At 38.3% G+C, this 18,513-nt stretch overlaps 1 protein-coding gene across 2 annotated transcripts in view; it reads right to left on the reverse strand.

Moving 5' to 3' along the window:
• Positions 1 to 18,513, reverse strand: part of PRELID2 (PRELI domain containing 2) — a 705,022-nt gene that overhangs the window by 74,841 nt on the left and 611,668 nt on the right. For both annotated transcript variants that reach the window (XR_010942158.1, XR_010942160.1), the window contains exon 11: positions 6,636 to 6,710. The gene's annotated coding sequence lies outside the window, so the exon portion shown is untranslated. The remainder of the gene's footprint in view (positions 1 to 6,635; positions 6,711 to 18,513) is intronic.

Consider the following 18,513-nt stretch of genomic DNA (forward strand, 5'->3'; position numbering starts at 1 on the left):
GCAACCTGGATCAGATACTGTGAAACAACAGAGGAGGATCAATTAAGTCTGAGTAAGGCTAGAAGTCCTGCTAGACTAATTCTAGAAGACTTCCAGAAGTAATGACCATTGGCCTAGGTCTTGTGTGGCTTTAGATGGGCAGAGAAAGCATATGGAATTTGAGGGAGAGGAAGGAGTGGGCTGAAACTTACAGAGTCAGGAGAGCACATGGTAGGCTGTGTGATGGGACTGGAGCTCAGTGCTGAGATTGTCAGGTGATAAGACAAAGAAGGGTAAGTTATAACTAGAATATTTTTGGAATTTTCATTTTGATAAAATTTTAAATTATAGAAAGTTTGCAAGAACAGTATAAACTACTTCCATATACACTTTATCAGATCCATTAGCTATTCCTATTTTACTCTATTTTATCTCTCTCTTTTCCTCTCAATAGATACAGAGATGTAAATAAAGAGATGTATATGGTTATACTTGTACGCAAATTATTTATTCTGAACCTATTAAGGGTAAGTAGGAGATAATATGTTCCTTTACTAATCTATTTCACGGTATGTTTATAAAGAGTAAGGACATTCTCTTCCATAGCCATAATGCAATCATAAAAATCAGGAAATTTTATATTGATGTAATACCATTATCTATTGCATGGGCCATATTCCAAGTCTTATAAATTGTTCCAACAATGACCTTTATAACTATTTTTCTGATGGTCCAAGATCAAAATTAGGATCACACATTGCATTTAATTGCAATGTATTTTTGATCGAGAAGAGTTACTCAACCTTCTCTGTGTTACTTGGCCTTGGCATTTTTGAATATATATGTATATGTTTATAGAGATAGAGATATTATTAATAATGTGGAATAATATTCAGCCATAAAAAAGAAGAAAATTCTGCCACTTGCAACAACGTAAATGGACTTTGAAGGCATTATGCTAAGTGAGATAAGCCAGACAGAGAGAAAAACACTGTATGATTTCACATACATGTGGAATCTGAATAAAAAAAGAACTCATAGAAACAGAGAATAGGTTGGTGATTGACAAAGGCAGGAGGTGAGGGGTAGGGAAATGGATGAAGATGGTCAAAAGGTTCAAACTTCCAGTTATAAGGAAGTGTTGGGGATGTAATATACAGCAGGGTTACTATGTTTACCAATACTGTTATTTGAAAGTTTCTAATAGAGTATAACTTAAAAGTTCTCATCACACACACAAAAAAACAACTTATAACTATGTGTAGTGATGGATATTAACTGAACTTACTGTGGTAATTGTTTCGCCATATAAACGTATACCAAGTCATTATGTATACCTTACATTAATACAATGTTGTATGTCAATTATATCTCAATAAAACTGGGAAGGGAGGCGTTCAATATCACCAATTCAGGGATATTGCATATTCCTTCCACTGCAGTTAGTTTATCTAATCCACTAGTATTTTAATAAAAATGTAACAGATCTTTCACACAAAGATATGAATGATAACAGTTTCATTCCTTTGACTGTTATTATCAGAAACATTTACTACTTGAACAGTGAGCAAAATGGTTTTCTTAAAGGTGAGGCTATTATTTATTTAGAATTGAGGTGAAGTTATAACACTGTTCAAGCAAACAAAAGGAATTTAGTCTAGTAAGACTGTTTCATATCATTTAGATTTCAATAATCTGTTTTTATTAAATAATGGGAAAAAACACTGCATGAATAAAGCATCAATAACCTGGTCCATTATTTTGGCTAAGGGCCTCAGGAATGTAATTTTCCTTAAGATTAATGTTAACATCTGCCATTTATAATTGTTTCACATGGGGCTCTGTGGTGTTTAATGATTTACATTTAAAAAATAAGTCATTTGTCTGGGGAGGTCAAGATGGCAGAGTAAGTGGACATGGAGCTCATCTCTCCCCATGAACACATCTTAAATACAGCCACATGTGGAACAATTCTACAGAAAACTGATTGGAACCTGGCAGAAAGACTCCTGGACAACCAATGCTGTAAGAAAGAGCCACAGGTAACTGGGTAGGGAGGGAAGAAAAGTAGTCGTGTCAGGACCTGTGCCCCTGGGAGGGGACTCAGAAGAAAAAGGAGCTTACAGACACCAACCCTAAGGAGTGAGTGGGTCGAGGCACAGATTGGGTGTCCCAGTCTTGGGGTCCTATGTGGAGGAGAAGGCAAGCCCCCTTGGCTGGTTGGAGTGCTGCTGGGGAAGCCTGGACTCCACTCATGAGGAGCACACATGTGGGCTAGCCCTTGAGGCACGGTGGAGAGGGGTCTGCCCTACCTGCTGCCAGGTTTCCCAGAAACACCTTGCCACAAGCCATTCATTCCATGCCACAGTGCAGCAATGGACCTGGGGCATCCACAACTGGGGAAAACACTCGACCATGGGACACAAAGGTGACCTGGTCCCTGGGCAGAGCCTGGGTAGGGTGGTGGTGGTCATTGCTGGTGTTTACTCAAGTGGCACCTCAGAAACTGCCCAATCTCTGATGGTGGCCCCTTCACCACAGCTAACCTCCTAATACCTGCCAAGAGTCCACATGGGATGCAGCAGCCCTGTGGATCAGTTCCACAAGAGAGCAGGGGTGACGGAAGCCAGAGGGCAGTGATCAGCATTGAGAGACAAAGAAGACTTGCACCTGAGGCTGCCTCTGAGTAGGGCTGCCGACACCTACAGAGGCAGCGCATCAGACCTCTGTCTATGTAGGAGCCCCACTTGCTTCAGCACTTCCCTCCTCTAGGGCAAAGGTCCCAGTGCAGGGAGAGAGAAAAATGCACACTTAAATGGAACAAAGCCAGCTAGAGCCCAACACTCAGGACGTCTGCTTCAGCAACTTGGGATCAGACCCCACCCCTGACAAGATAGGAAGTTCCTACTCACACCCAGCACTGGCTCTAGCCCCTCCTTCTCCAGCTCAACCCCCTACCAATGTGATAGCTGCCAGCACACTCTGAAGAAAAACAGGACTGACATCCACATCAAATCCAACTCTCCCATAGAAGGCACTGGTCACACACAGTCTGTACAAGGACACTCCCACACAAGAACACCACTTCAAGACCACAGTAGGTAACCATTTCACCTAAATTCATAGAGACAGACAGTATGAAGCAAAATGGAAATGTGGAGTAACTACTCAATTGAAAAAGCAAGAGAAAACCCCTGAAAAAATAATGAAACAAATAAGTAATTTACCAGATAAAGAATTCAAAACATTGGTAATATGAATGTTAACTGAATTAGGGAAAAGAATTGATCTAAACAGTGAATATTTTTAATAAGGAACTAAAAAAATATTTAAAATATACCCAATCAAGAATGAATAATTCAATAGCTAAATTTTTTTTTTTAAAAAAGACTAAAAGGAATGAACAGCACACTAAATGATAATGCATAAGTGAGCTGGAAGAGAGAATAATGAAAATCACCCAATCAGAAAAGCAGAAAGAAATACAAATGAAAAAAAGAAGCAATCTGTTGAGATCTCTGGGATAACATTAAAGTGCTCCACAACTGCATTATAGGGTTTCCAGAAGGAGAAGAGAAAAAGAAGTGTATCAAAAATGTATTTGAGGAAATCTTGGCTGGAACTTCCCAAACCTGAGGAAGGAAAGAGATTTTCAGGTATAGGAAGCACAGAGTGTCCCAAACAAGATGAACCCAAATAGACACACACCAAGACATATCGTATTTAAAGTGGCAAAGGGTAAAGATAGAATTCTAAAGGCAGCAAGGGAAAAACAAAGAGTCATATACAAGGAAATCCCCATAAGACTATCAACTGATTTCTCTGCAGAAAGTTTGCAGGCCAGAAGGGCCATGATATATTTAAAGTAGTGAAAGGGAAAAAAATCCCAACAGAAGATACTCTACCCAGCAGGATATAATTTAGAACAGGAGAGAGAAAGAATTTCTCAACAAAAATAAACTCAAACTGGATTAGAGACCTAAATGTAAGGCCAGACAGTATAAAACTCTTAGAGGAAAACATAGGCAGAAAACTCTTATGAAATAAATCACAGCAAGATCCTTTTTGACCCACCTCCTAGAGAAATGGAAATAAAAACAAAAATAAACAAATGGGACCTAATGAAACTGAAAAGCTTTTGCACAGCAAAGGAAACCGTAAACAAGACGAAAAGACAACCCTCAGAATGGGAGAAAATATTTGCAAATGAAGCAACTGACAAAGGATTAATCTCCAAAATTTACAAGCAGCTCATGCAGCTCAATATCAGAAAAACAAACAACCCAATCAAAAAATGGGCAGAAGACCTAAATAGACATTTCTCCAAAGAAGATATACAGATTGCCAACAGACACATGAAAGAATGCTCAACATCATTAGAGAAATGCAAATCAAAACTACAATGAGATATCATCTCACACCGGTCAGAATGGCCATCATCAAAAAATCTAGAAACAATAAATGCTGAAGAAGGTGTGGAGAAAAGGGAACACTCTTGCACTCCTGGTGGGAATGTGAATTGGTACAGACACTATGGAGAACAGTATGGAGGTTCCTTAAAAAACTAAAAATAGAACTACCATTTGACCCAGCAATCCCACTACTGGGCATATACCCTGAGAAAACGGTAATTCAAAATGAGTCATGTACCAAAATGTTCATTGCAGCTCTATTTACAATAGCCAGGACATGGAAGCAACCTAAGTGTCCATCAACAGATGAATGGATAAGAAGATGTGGCACATATATACAATGGAATATTACTCAGCCATAAAAAGGAACGAAACTGAGTTATTTGTAGTGAGGTGGATGGACCTACAGACTGTCATACAGAGTGAAGTAAGTTAGAAAGAGAAAAACAAATACCGTATACTTACACATATATATGGAATCTGAAAAAAAAATGGTCGTGAAGAATCTAGGAGCAAGACAGGAGTAAAGACACAGACGTACTAGAGAATGGACTTGAGGATACGGGGAGAGGGAAGGGTAAGCTGGGACAAAGTGACAGAGTGGCATGGACATATATACACTACCAAACGTAAAATAGATAGCTAGTGGGAAGCAGCTGCATCACACAGGGAGAACAGCTCGGTGCTTTGTGACCACCTAGAGGGGTGGGATAGGAAGGGTGGGAGGGAGGGAGATGCAAGAGGGAAGAGATATGGGGACATATATGTATGTATAACTGATTCACTTTGTTATAAAGCAGAAACTAACACACCATTGTAAAGCAATTATACTCCAATAAAAATCTTAAAAAAATAAATGTCTCTGAATAAGTGAAAAGAAAAAGAATTTCTCAGATAAGGAAAAACTAAAAGAAATCAGCAATACTAAACCTACTCTAAAAGAAATGTTAAAGGGTCTTCTATAAATAAAAAAGTAAGAATCTATAGGAAAGGGAAAATCCCTCAAGGAAATGCAAATATATAATAAAGACTCAGGATCAACCACCTAAACAAGCCAGTATGTAGATTAAAAGAAAAAATTGTAAAAGCAACTATAACTACATTAAAGGGATAAGCATGAAGATATAAAATAAGACATCAAAACACAAAATATGGGGGATGGGAGTAAAAAAGGTAGATCTTTTAGAATGTGTTTGAACTTAAAATAACTACCAGTTTAAACAAGTAGGTATAACTATGGGTCAACATATATAAACTTCGTGGTAACCACAAATTAAAAACCTAAACTAAATGCACAAAAACTAAAAAGAAAGGAATACAAACATACTACTAAAGTTAACCAAAGTTTCCTTCAAACCACAAAAGAAACAAAAAGAAGAAATGAACAGAAAAGACCTACAAAAACAACCAAAAACATGTAATAAAATGACAATAAGTACATACTTATCAGTAATTACTTTAAATATCAATGTACTAAATGCTCTGATCAAAAGACATAAAGTGGCTTATCAGATAAAAAGACAAGACCCTTCATAATACTGCCTACAAGACACTCAATTGAGGGCTAAAGACACATACAGATTGAAAATGAGGGGATGGAAAAAGATATTTCATGTAAATGGAAATGACAAGAAAGTGGGGGTAGTAATACTCATATCAGATGAAACAGGCTTTAAGACAAAGGCTATAAGAAAAGACAAAGAAGAGCATTACATAAGGATGGAGGGATCAATAGAAAAAATATACTTGTTAATGAGAGGAGAAATAACAACTGATACCACAGAGAAACAAAAACTCCTTAGAGAATACTATGAACAGTTCTATGCCAAAAAATTGGACAACCTAGAAGAAATGGACAAATTTCTAGAAACATACAACCTACCATGACTTAATCAGGAAGAAACAGACAAAATGAACAGATCAATCATTAGTAGTGAAATTGAACTTATAAATTAAAAAAACTCCCAACAAACAAAAGTCCATGACTGGACAGCTTCACATGGGAATTCTATCAAACATATAAAAAGAACTAATAACTGTCCTTCTCAAAATATTCTCAAAAATTGAAGAGGGCAAAACACTCCCAAATTCATTGTACAAGGCCACCATTACTCTGATACCAAAACCAAAAACACTACAGAAAAATAAAATTGCAGACCAGTACCTTTGATGAATATAGATGCAAAAGTCCTCAACAAAATATTAGCAAACAGAATCCAACAATATATAAAAAGGATCACGTACCTTGATCAAGTTCAGTTTATTCCAGGAACACAAGGATGGTTCAACATTGGTAAATCAATCAACGTGGTACACCACCTTAACAAAAGAAAGGACAAAAATCACATGATAATTTCAATAGATGCAGAAAACGCATGTGACAAAATTCAACAGCCATTCATGACAAAAACTGTCATCAAAGTAGGTACAGAGGAAACATATCTCAACATAATTAAGGCCATTTATGAAAAAAAACCAGCTAACATACACAATGGTGAAAAACTGAAAGCCTTTCTTCTAAATTCAGGAGTAAGACAAGGATGCCCAGTTTCACTTCTGTTTAACATATTTTGAAAGTCTTAGCCAGAGAAGTCCGATAAGAATAAAAAGGCATTTAAATTGGAAAAGAAGAAGTAAAAGTGTCACTATTTTCTGATGACAAGATACTTTATATAGAAAACCCTAAAGGCTCCACCTAAAAGCTGTTAGGATTAATAAATTCACCAAAGTGTCAGGAGACAAGATTAATATACAGAAATTGGTTGCTTTTCTATACTCTGATAACTGTCAGAAAAAGAAAGGAAGAAAACAATTTTGTTTAAAATCATATCAAAAATAATTAAAAACCTAGGAATAAACTTATCCAAGGAGGTGAAAGTCCTATACTCTAAAAACTATAAAACAGTGATGCAGGAATTTGAAGACGATACAAAGAAATGGAAAGATACCCCATACTCTTGGCATATTCTTGGATTGGAAGAAATAATATTGTTAAAATGGCCATACTACCTAAAGCAGTCTATAGTTTTAATGCAATCCTTATCAAAATACCCATGTTATTTTTCATAGAATCAACACATAATCCTTAAATTCATATTTAACGACAAAAGACCCCAAAATGCCAAAGCAACCTTCAGAAAAAAGAATGGAGTTAGAGGTATCACACTCCCAGACTTCACGCTATATTACAGCTAATTTAAAAAGCATGGTACTTGTACAAAAAGAGACAGAGACCAGTGAAGTGGAAAAGGGAGCCCAGAAATAAACCCACATACTTAATGGTCAATTAACCTATTGCAAAGGAGGCAAGAACATACAATGAGGAAAAGAGAGACTCCAATAAGTGGTGCTGGGAAAACTGGACAGCTACATGTAAAAGAATTAGATTAGAACATTTCCTCACACTTAGCACAAAAATAAACTCAAAATGGATTAAAGACCTAAATGTAAGACCTGAAGCCATAAAACTCCTTGAAGAAAACATAGAACATTCTTTAATGTAAATTGTTGCAATATTTTTCTGTATCTGTCTCCTAAGGCAAACGAAATAAAGGCAAAAATAAACAAATGGGACCTAATAAAACTTAAGAGCTTTTGAGCAGCAAAGGAAATTATCAACAAAATGAAAAGACAACTGACAGAATGGGAGAAAATATTTGCAAATGATATGACCGACAAGGGCCTAATATCCAGAATATAAAAACAGCTTATACAACATTAAAAAAAAAAACCCAAACAAAAAATGGACAGAAGACCTAAATAGACATTTTTCCAAAGAAGACATGCAGACGGCTAACAGGCACATGAAAGAATGCTCTACATCACTAATCATCAGAGAAATGCAAATCAAAACAATGAGATATCTCCTAATTTCTGATAGAATATGGCTATGATCAAAATGAACAAATGTTGGCAAGGATGTGGAAAAAAGGGAACCCTTGTACACTGTTAATGAGAATGTAAATCGGTAGAGCCACTATGGAAAACAGTATGGAGGTTCCTCAGAAAACTAAAAATATAACCGCCATATGATCCAGCAATTCCACCCCTGGGTATATATCCGGAAAAAAAAAACACGTAACACTAATTTGAAAAAATATGTCCACCCCAGTGCTCATAGCAACACTATTTACAATAGCCAAGATACTCAAGCAGCCTAAGTGTCCATCAACAGGGTAATCGATAAAGAAGAAGCAGTACATATATACAATGGAATATTACTCAGCCATAAAAAATCATGAAATTTTGCCATTTGCACCAACATGTATGGACCTAGAGAATATTATGCTTAGTGAAATAAGTCACACAAGAGAAAGACAAATACTATGTGCTATCACTTATATGTGGAATCTAAATATAATACAAACGAATATATATGCAAAATGGAAACAGACTCACAGATACAGAAAACAAACAAGTGGTTACCAAAGGTGAGAGGAAAGGGTAGAAGGGCAAACTACAGTTGTGGGATCAAAAGATATAAACTATGTATAAAGCAGATAAGCAATAAGGATATATTCTATAACACAGGAAATTATAGCCATTATCTTGTAATGACTTTTAACGGAGTATAATCTGTAAAAGTACTGAATCACAATGCTGTACATCTGAAACTAATATAATATTTTCAATCAACTATATTTGAATTTTTAAAAATGAAAATAAATAAGTCATTGTTTTCTAATCAGAAATACAATAACTTTTTGTTATACAATTTGGAAAATACAAAAACTATAAAGAAGAAAATGGAACTCGCCTATTATCCTACCACCCTGAGAGAAGTTTTGGAAACATTTCACGAATACGCATACATATTTTGCAAAACTGATCATGATGCATAAGAGCCAAGAGCTCACAAGCCAGTAAGGCAATGGGTGAGGGGCAACGGTCAGGCATGCTGGGGATTGTGACCAACCAGGAAGCACAGGCCAGGTTTCAGGGAGCTGAGCCTCCTCATCTCCAGACCACTGATGCTTCCAGGTGGGTGTGGCCTGAATGTGCCAAATCTCCAGGATTTTAGGGAGGACCTGAAAATAAGGTTCTTTTAAAGAGGTATATCCTGGTTTTTAAAATATTGGCAACTAGTTAAAACAATTAACACCATGCAAGCTAAACTAAACAAATCTACAGGCTAGATTCCACAAAAGAGATTTTTACCTCTTCTATTTACTCTTAATATCCTACCTTTTTCACTTAACTTTACCAACTGAGCATTTCCCCTATATCCTTAAATAGTCTTTCTAAGCATAAACTTTCATTTGAATGGCAATTCAGAATTAAATCATAGGCATGTGTCATTATTTATACTGCTGTATCCCTAATATTTAGACAACATATTGTTTCCTTTTTGTTATCTTTACTAATGCTTTGATGAGCGTTTCTATATATAAACCTTTAGAAATACAACTGTATCTGTATTTATTAACTCCTAGAAGTGGTATTACTAGCTCCTAACGCAGTAACAATTTTAAGGTACATATAGTTAAATTGCTTTCAAAATTGTTATAGCAATTTTCCCTCCCACTAGCAATATTTTAGAATACCATATCTATAGCAGTCTTACCATTACTTCGTATTACTTTTCTGTTTTTAATTTCAGAAATTTAACAGGTGAAATAATGTTGTAACAGCATTTTTACTTAAGAGTTTGGGAAGACTTTAAACTGGGAACATTTTTCTTTTTCATGGAATCACTTTACTTCATAATCCAATGATAATCCATGAGAAAAATAATTATCTAGACAAAACAGTGGCTCACTAATAATTGCAGGAGAACAGAGTAAAAGTCACCTTGCTAGACTGTAGTTTAATGCTCATACACATTCCATTCCTTTCATTTATTCAACTTTGGGGACTGATTAAGCCAAGAAACAGCTAAGGAAGACGACTGTGTTTTTGAAGCATAAATGACAATGCATATTTCAAAGTGTAAATGTCTCTTGCTTTGCAGGGCCAATATATTTCAGCAAAACTGGCTGTAAAGTGAATCGTGTTTCCCTACAGACTTTTGATATAAAATCAGCAATATGTTGTTTTAGCAAGAAAAAGATGACTAACTTCAATAAAAAAAATAGCTTAATTATAAATAAAGATTACCAAGTTGTGAGATGTTGCATGGATTCATTTATATTTGAGAGCCTATAACGTGCCAGCATCATGCCAGGACTGAGGATGTAGCAGACAGACACTAAAACAAAATGTCATATCTTATAGCACTTTCCAAGCTTTGAGTTCATGCCTCACTTGAGGGACTTACAGCCCATGCTAAGAGCTAAGTTTGGTATCACTTTGTCCCTAGTTCCCAGGATGAGTAGCTCTCTTCCTATGCTGTAATTGTTTATGAGATATAATACAATTAAATACAAAGTTGGAGTTTACAGGCAGATGTCACTATGCAGTACAGGTCATATACTCCTTTCTTAGATGGAGATGTTGATATCACAATGCACTTTATCAGTTTTTTAAATTTCATTTTTTGCTTAAAAGAATTTTCTTCAAATGAAGAAGACTTTATCTTAGCTAAGAAGTTATTCCTAACATTCCCAAGTTCACAAAAGTACTTATCAAATAACTACTAATGCAAGACACCATAGATGCTGGGATCTTGACTGTGACGGTCAAGCATGTATAGGCACTGCTTTTATGGAATTTGTATTTCACTAGGAGATTCAAACCAAAAAATGAATAAACAAATGAATTAATTATATATTGTCATAGTACTATAAAAGAATGAATCTACTATAGGCAGGATTAACAGGAAAAGCATCCTTGAGAATATTAATTTTTATCTAGGAGACTCACATGTGAAGGTTGGAGGTAATCATGTTCCAAGCAAAGGAAGAAAGAGATCTGAGGCAGGAAAAAGGAAATCTATTTGAAAAATGAAAGAAGACTGGAGTTCAGCAGGAAAGGAGAAGAGAGGCAGGAAATATATTAGGGAAGATACCAGGGCCAGATCCTTTAGGGCCTTGTAAATCATAGTAAGGAATTTAGATTTATTCTAAAAAAAAAAAAAAAAAAAAAAAAAAGGAGAAACCATAAGAGAAACAACAACCAAAGGTCTACATGACAAGTGGATGGTGTTTTGTGGGGGCTGTACTGGTTTTCCAGGCTAAAATTTGTAACAGAGATATAGGACAAACTAAACTTTACCACTTGTATTAGAATGAGTATTTTAAAGATAAAGGGCCAACTGTACTCAAGACTGAACGAAAATATATGTGATTGTACAAAAGAACCCAAAGAACATGTGAATAAGTAGCATGTGACTGCAGAAGAAAGACTTCCATCTCTAACTTTTCTGGAGGTAGAGAAGTTCACCCTGCAGACATGGCTGGGAACCCAGAACATGAGCGCTGGAATAGTAAAAGTCTCATTGCAGGCCATATGCATAAAGGATATTCTGCTGTGAGCATGGAATTGAAAGGCACCCAACCAAACTAGGGTGGAGTGGCAGTGCAACCCTAGAAAAAAATGCATTTTGATGTGAGCTCAGGTGTGGGTGACTATTTTCATAGTATTGTTTCAAGCCCCATGAAGGGTGTAATAAGCTTTATTTGATTTGTAATTTCTGGCATAAATATTTGGAAACAATCCATATAATTCCTGTAATCACAAATGACTGTATATGGCTTACTCAAACAAATATATACATGGGATTTTTCCTTATTAAAAAAAATGATTAGGGGGCTTCCCTGGTGGCACAGTGGTTGAGAGTCCGCCTGCCGATGCAGGGGACACGGGTTCGTGCCCCGGTCCGGGAAGATCCCACATGCCACGGAGCGGCTGGGCCCGTGAGCCATGCCACTGAGCCTGCACGTCCGGAGCCTGTGCTCCGCAACGGGAGAGGCCACAACAGTGAGAGGCCTGCATACCGCAAAAAAAAAAAAAAAAGATTAATAGAAAACAGTTCTTAAATTATCATTAACTTTGTTTGGTCTTTTATTTTTTTCCATCTCCCATGTATCTCTAACGTGGTTGGTGTCAATTTTTATAAGTTAATAAGTGTTCTTTAAAATCTACTACTACTCCTTCTTCCAAGGAACTCATTTAACGTGTTGCTTTTTATGACAAAAGGCATTAAACTTCTTAATCTCAAATGGTGATTAGTGGGAAAAAAAGTGGAAAAACAAAGGTGCATTAGTGGAAAGCTATTGTCCAATCATAATAATGAACTCAATTAATTTTGGGGCCGGGCTTCCCTGGTGGCGCAGTGGTTGAGAGTCCGCCTGCTGATGCAGAGGACACGGGTTCGTGCCCCGGTCTGGGAAGATCCCACATGCCGCGGAGTGGCTGGGCCCGTGAGCCATGGCTGCTGGGCCTGCGCGTCCGGAGCCTGTGCTCTGCGACGGGAGAGGCCATGGCAGTGAGAGGTCCGCGTACCGCAAAAAAAAAAAAAAAAAATTGGGGCATCTCTGTAGGACCAGGGGTTTTATTATGTAGAGGAAATAATAGAGAAGCTTTAGGAAAAAAACCTTTCATACATCCCCAAAAATAACCACCATACTACCTCAAAGAAGCAAAGACATGAGTCCCAGGCTGGAGGGAAACTGCTGAACTTAATATCCTGTGTCATTTCCCATGGTATTATGTTTGCTTATGCCAAATGGATATGGCCATTTTTAGCTCAGATTTTCAATGGTTTATTTTTTCATCTCATCTGTACTCAGATGTACAATTTCATCTGTTCACACCTGCATAAAAAACATGTTGGTTGTGTAGAAAACTGTTACTGCTTCTACCACATGGGACTGGAGTATTAAATGCCTAACAGGCCAGTTGCTTCCAAAGAAAGCAAAAGATTCATTAGGATTTAGACTCCCTTTATGATTGCCTAGTACAAATCAAAACTCCTTTGTTCTGTTTGTGCTAACATTTCTTCTCTAATCCTTTCACCAGAATTTTTATGCCTTATGAGATGAACTGCTTTATTGGTAACTTCTACTAGGACAGATAAAATTCTGCTTCATGATTTAGCTAAATAATTTCTCAAGAGTGATTTATGGGGGAAAATATCCAAGATTAAGGAATATCTTTCCTAGATCTTGATGAGAGACTTACAATACAACTAAAATCCATATTCAGCTCCAAAGTTAAGTTCACTTTAAAAAGCCAGCCTTTGATTTTTACCCTCAGCTGTGAATACAAAACCAACAGCATCTTTGGTTTCAGTTACATAGAGGTTCACAAGAAGAGCCTATATCTGCCTCCATGAATTTAACATCTTCAACAACCACACTGAAGAAATTTGAGTGAAGTTTGTTTCTAAACCAGAAATGTACCCCTTCTATCACAAGTACCAGATAGTGGAGACATATGTGTATTCATTCATGAACACAAACATGTATCAGGCTCACTGGACAATGGTGAATATAACAAGACTTGGTGCCTGCTTCTGTGAATCTTATAATGAGAAAGTTTGACAATTAGGAAATCACACAAATAAATACAAAATTGCAATTGTGATAAGCAAATCATACGTAAGTTGCAGGGTAAACAGAATATAGAGCAGTGAGATCTAAACTAGCCTGTGGTTGGTAGGTGACTTCCAAGTGTAAGTGACATCTGAGCTGAGAAGTGAAAAATATTTAAGAGTTAAATAGGAAAGGTAGGGATTGTTAGAGAATATTAGGGAACTTGTTTCTTATGGCAAGGGGCATGATTCTCTGAGAGACAGCAAGAAGACCAGAAAAGAATGAGTAAAGAGAATGTGGGAAAGCCACAATGGATGAGGTTGGAAGGGTAGACAGGCCCTTTATTTTCAAGGTCCTTCATGCTGTTTTAACAAGATTTTATGTGTGTGTGTGTGTGTGTGTATATATATATATATTTAGCCCATATCCATGGGTTCCATATCAGTGATTCAACCAATCATGCACTGAAAATGTTTGGAAAAAAATTCCCAAAATTCAAAACTTGAACTTTCTGTGTGCCAGCAACTATTTATACAGCATTTACATTGTATTTACAACTATCTGCATAGCATTTACATTGGTATTATAAGTAATCTAGAGATGATTTAAAGTATATGGGAGGAAAGTTACAAATTGACTAGCCCATTTACCAGAAACTTCAGTAGATGTTTTACGTGACTTATTTCAACAACAACCTGTAAGTATGTATTATTCCTCACGTTTTACATACAAGTGTTCACTTTCCCTGGAGCCTCTCTACTTGGCTTCACTTCTTGATACATTCAAAAATTTGGTCACAAACCAGGCGAGTTTCTTGGATATTGCAATGAACACATGGAGCTCACAGTATAATAGAAAAGACAGACTTTAAAGAGGTGGTTTCAATAGCAATGAGTGCTGTGAAGGAGAAGTTTAGATTGCTATAGGAACACATAGTGGGGAGGCCTCGACTCATCAGGGAGATGGAAGATCAGGGAAGGCCTCCTTGAGAAAGTGACTCTTGAGCTGAAACCTGAAAGACAAATAGCATTTTACTATGTGAAAGTATAAGCGTGGGAGGAGAGAACAGGGTCATCAATCAGAAATATTAGGTTGTGTGAATACTCAGATTCCATGGAGGATATGGCCATGCAAGGAACTGAAAGAATGTCAGTTTGACAGAAGCAGAATAATTTGTTAAAGAAAGTCACAAATGAGGCTAAAGAGTAGGTAGGAACTGGATCATCTCAGGACTTACAGCCACTTGAGGGACAAGGGACTTTTTCTTAAAGACAATGGGGAGGGGGTAGGGCAAAGGATTTCAGACATTTTAAGTAATTCCTATACCTAGGGATTATCATAGCTCTTTCCTGGCTCCCTGCTATTCTAAAATATGCTACTTACATCTAATGGTCTTAGCGGAATAGAAAAAAGTGGGTACTCACATCTAATAGTCTTAATGGAATAGAAAAAAGTGGGAAATTACAATATCCCTGTGGCTATCTATCTGTCTATCTCTGTCTTTCTATCTATCTCTCTATCTCTCTATCTATCTATTTATCTATCTATCATCTGCTTACCTAACTATCTGTCTATCTTCTGCATGTTGCCAGCTCTTTGCTTTTGGTTTTGTTTCTTTGATTTTTTCTGCCAGAAGAGATAACTTCCAATCTCTGTGTGGATTTTAGTCCTGATCAAACTGCCAATCACACTCCCCCTGCCCTAATTTCTGTGGTTCCTTCTCTATTATATCACTGCTTGCAACAAAATCAGTGCTCCCTGGACATGTCCACTTTCAGTCAAAAGAGAAAAGTGCACACGTTTGCTTGGAAAATTGTCTCTTTACATTAGCAAATTTGAATCTAAACTGGCAAATATGGCTTTAAACATTTAGAAAAATGTATTTTAGTCAAATATCTGATGGAAGTTTACATCTAGCTAACACACACACACACACACTATATATATATATATATATATATATATATATATATATATATATATATATGCCTCATTGTTATACATTGGCCATGCCTAGAATCTGCATAGTTTATAGAAATGTAATCAGCCCAAAGCCATGACAGGAATTGAGCATGTATCAGCAAGAGCTGTGAAACAACATACAATCACAGTTCAGAAATGAGCATTTATGTTACTGAATGCTGCAAATGCACAGGCCTCAGATTTCTTTTCTCAGTCATGAAAAACCCTACTCAAGTATGCATGTTCAAGTAATAGCAATTGAAATCTGTTTAAGTTCCAGTTATTTACATAATTATCCCCAAGAAAAATGGGCCCTATGAACTGAGAGCCTCTGCTTACATTTGCTCAAGTAGTAACACATTTCTGAATGCCTATATTGCTTTGAGAAGAAATAAGACCATTGACCTTCATTTATGGCAAGCCAAGAAGGTGTGTCTTCTCCACACCTACATTACCACCAGCCACCACAGACCCCAAAAGAACAAAGGACAAAACAGATGAAACTAGGGGTACATGTTTAAAGTGTGAATATCAGCATCAACATAGAAAATCCAAGTTCTATGAAATTTGATGGATCTAATTAATTTAGAAGAGTGTTTTGAATTTTTTCTCTTTAGCCTGAAGACTTCATTCAGGATCACAGCTTCTGAGGGGAGCTTCAGATGGCAGAAGAGTAAGACGTGGAGATCACCTTCCTCCCCACTAATACATCAGAAATACATCTACATGTGGAACAACTCCTACTGAACCCCTACTGAATGCTGGCAGAAGACTTCAGACCTCCCAAAAGGCAAGAAACTCCACACGTACCTGGATAGGGCAAAAGAAAAAAGAAAAAACAGAGACGAAACAATAGGACATGCACCAGTGGGAGGGAGCCGTGAAGGAGGAAAGGTTTCCACACACTAGAAGCCCCTTCGTGGGCGGAGACTGCAGGTGGCGGAGGGGGAAGGTTCAGAGGCGCAGAGGAGAGCACGGCAACAGGGGTGCAGAGGGCAAAGCGGAGAGATTCCCACACAGAGGATCGATGCCGAACGGCACTTACCAGGCCGAGAGGCTTGTCTGCTCACCCGCCGGGGCGGGCGGGACTGGGAGCTGAGGCTCGGGCTTCAGTCGGATCGCAGGGAGAGGACTGGGATTGGCTGAGTGAACACAGCCTGAAGGGGGCTAGTGCGCCACAGCTAGCTGGGAGGGAGTCCGGGAAAAACTCTGGACCTGCCTAAGAGGCAAGAGACCATTGTTTCGGGGTGCGCAAGGAGAGGGGATTAAGAGCAACGCCTAAACGAGCTCCAGAGACAGGCGCGAGCCGCAGTTAACAGCACGGACCCCAGAGACGGGCATGGGACGCTAAGGCTGCTGCTGCCGCCACCAAGAAACCTGTGTGCGAGCACAGATCACTCTCCACACCTCCCTGGCGGGTAGGCTGTGTAGCCCGCCACTGCAAGGGTCCCAGGATCCAGGGACAACTTCCTTGGGAGAACGCACGGCGCGCCTCAGGCTGCTGCAACATCCCACTGGCCTCTGCCACCACAGGCTCACCCCGCATCCGTGCCCGTCCCTCCCCGTGGCCTGAGTGAGCCAGAGCCCCTGAAGCAGCTGCTCCTTTAACCCCATCCTGTCTGAGCGAAGAACAGACGCCCTGAGGCAACCTACACGCAGAGGCGGGGCCAAATCCAAAGCTGAACCCCGGGAGCTGTGCGAACAAAGAAGAGAAAGGGAAATCTCTCCCAGCAGCCTCAGCAGCAGATTAAATACCCACAGTCAACCTGATGTACACTACATCGGTGGAATGCCTGAATAGACAACAAATCATCCCAAAATTGAGGCAGTGGACTTTGGGAACAACGATATATATATATTTTTCCCTTTCTTTTGTTAGCATACTTTTTAGCACTTTTAATTATTGTGGGATTTGTGTTTTTGGTTTGGCTGCTCTCTTTTTCTTTTAATACTTAAAAAAATTTTTTTTATTTTAATAATTATTTATTTTAATAACTTTTTATTCATTTTATTTTTTCCCTCCATTCCATCCTTCCTTGCTTCCTCCCTCCCTACCTCCCTACCTCTCTCTCTCTCTCTCTCTCTTTCTTTCTTTCCTTTCTCACTTTTATTCTGAGCTGTGTGGATGACAGGATCTTGGTGCTCCGGCCAGGCGTCAGGCCTGTGCCTCTGAGGTGGGAGAGCTGAGTTCAGGACATTGGTCCAGCAGACTTCCCAGCTCCACGTAATATCAAACAGCAAAAATTTCCCAGAGATCTCCATCTCAATGCCAAGACCCAGCTCCACTACAACGACCAGCAAGCTACAGTGCTGGACACTATGCCAAACAACTAGCAAGACAGGAACACAAACCCACTCATTAGCAAAGAGGCTGCCTAAAATCATAATAAAGTCACAGACACCCCAAAACACACCACCAGACGTGGACTTGCCCACCAGAAAGACAAGATCCGGCCTCATCCACCAGAACACAGGCACTAGTCACCTCCACCAACTAGTGGAAGCCTACACAACCCACTGAACCAACCTTAGCCACTGGAGGCAGACACCAGAAACAACAGGAACTACACACCTGCAGCCTGCAAAAAGGAGACCCCAAACATGGTAAGTTAAGCAAAATGATAAGACAGAGAAACACACAGAAGGTGAAGGAGCAAGGTAAAGACCCACCAGACCTAACAAATGAAGAGGAAATAGGCAGTCTACCTGAAAAAGAATTCAGAATACTGATAGTAAAGATGATCCAA

This window comes from Pseudorca crassidens, chromosome 3 (assembly GCF_039906515.1).
Source record: "Pseudorca crassidens isolate mPseCra1 chromosome 3, mPseCra1.hap1, whole genome shotgun sequence".
NCBI classification, from domain to species: domain Eukaryota; kingdom Metazoa; phylum Chordata; class Mammalia; order Artiodactyla; family Delphinidae; genus Pseudorca; species Pseudorca crassidens.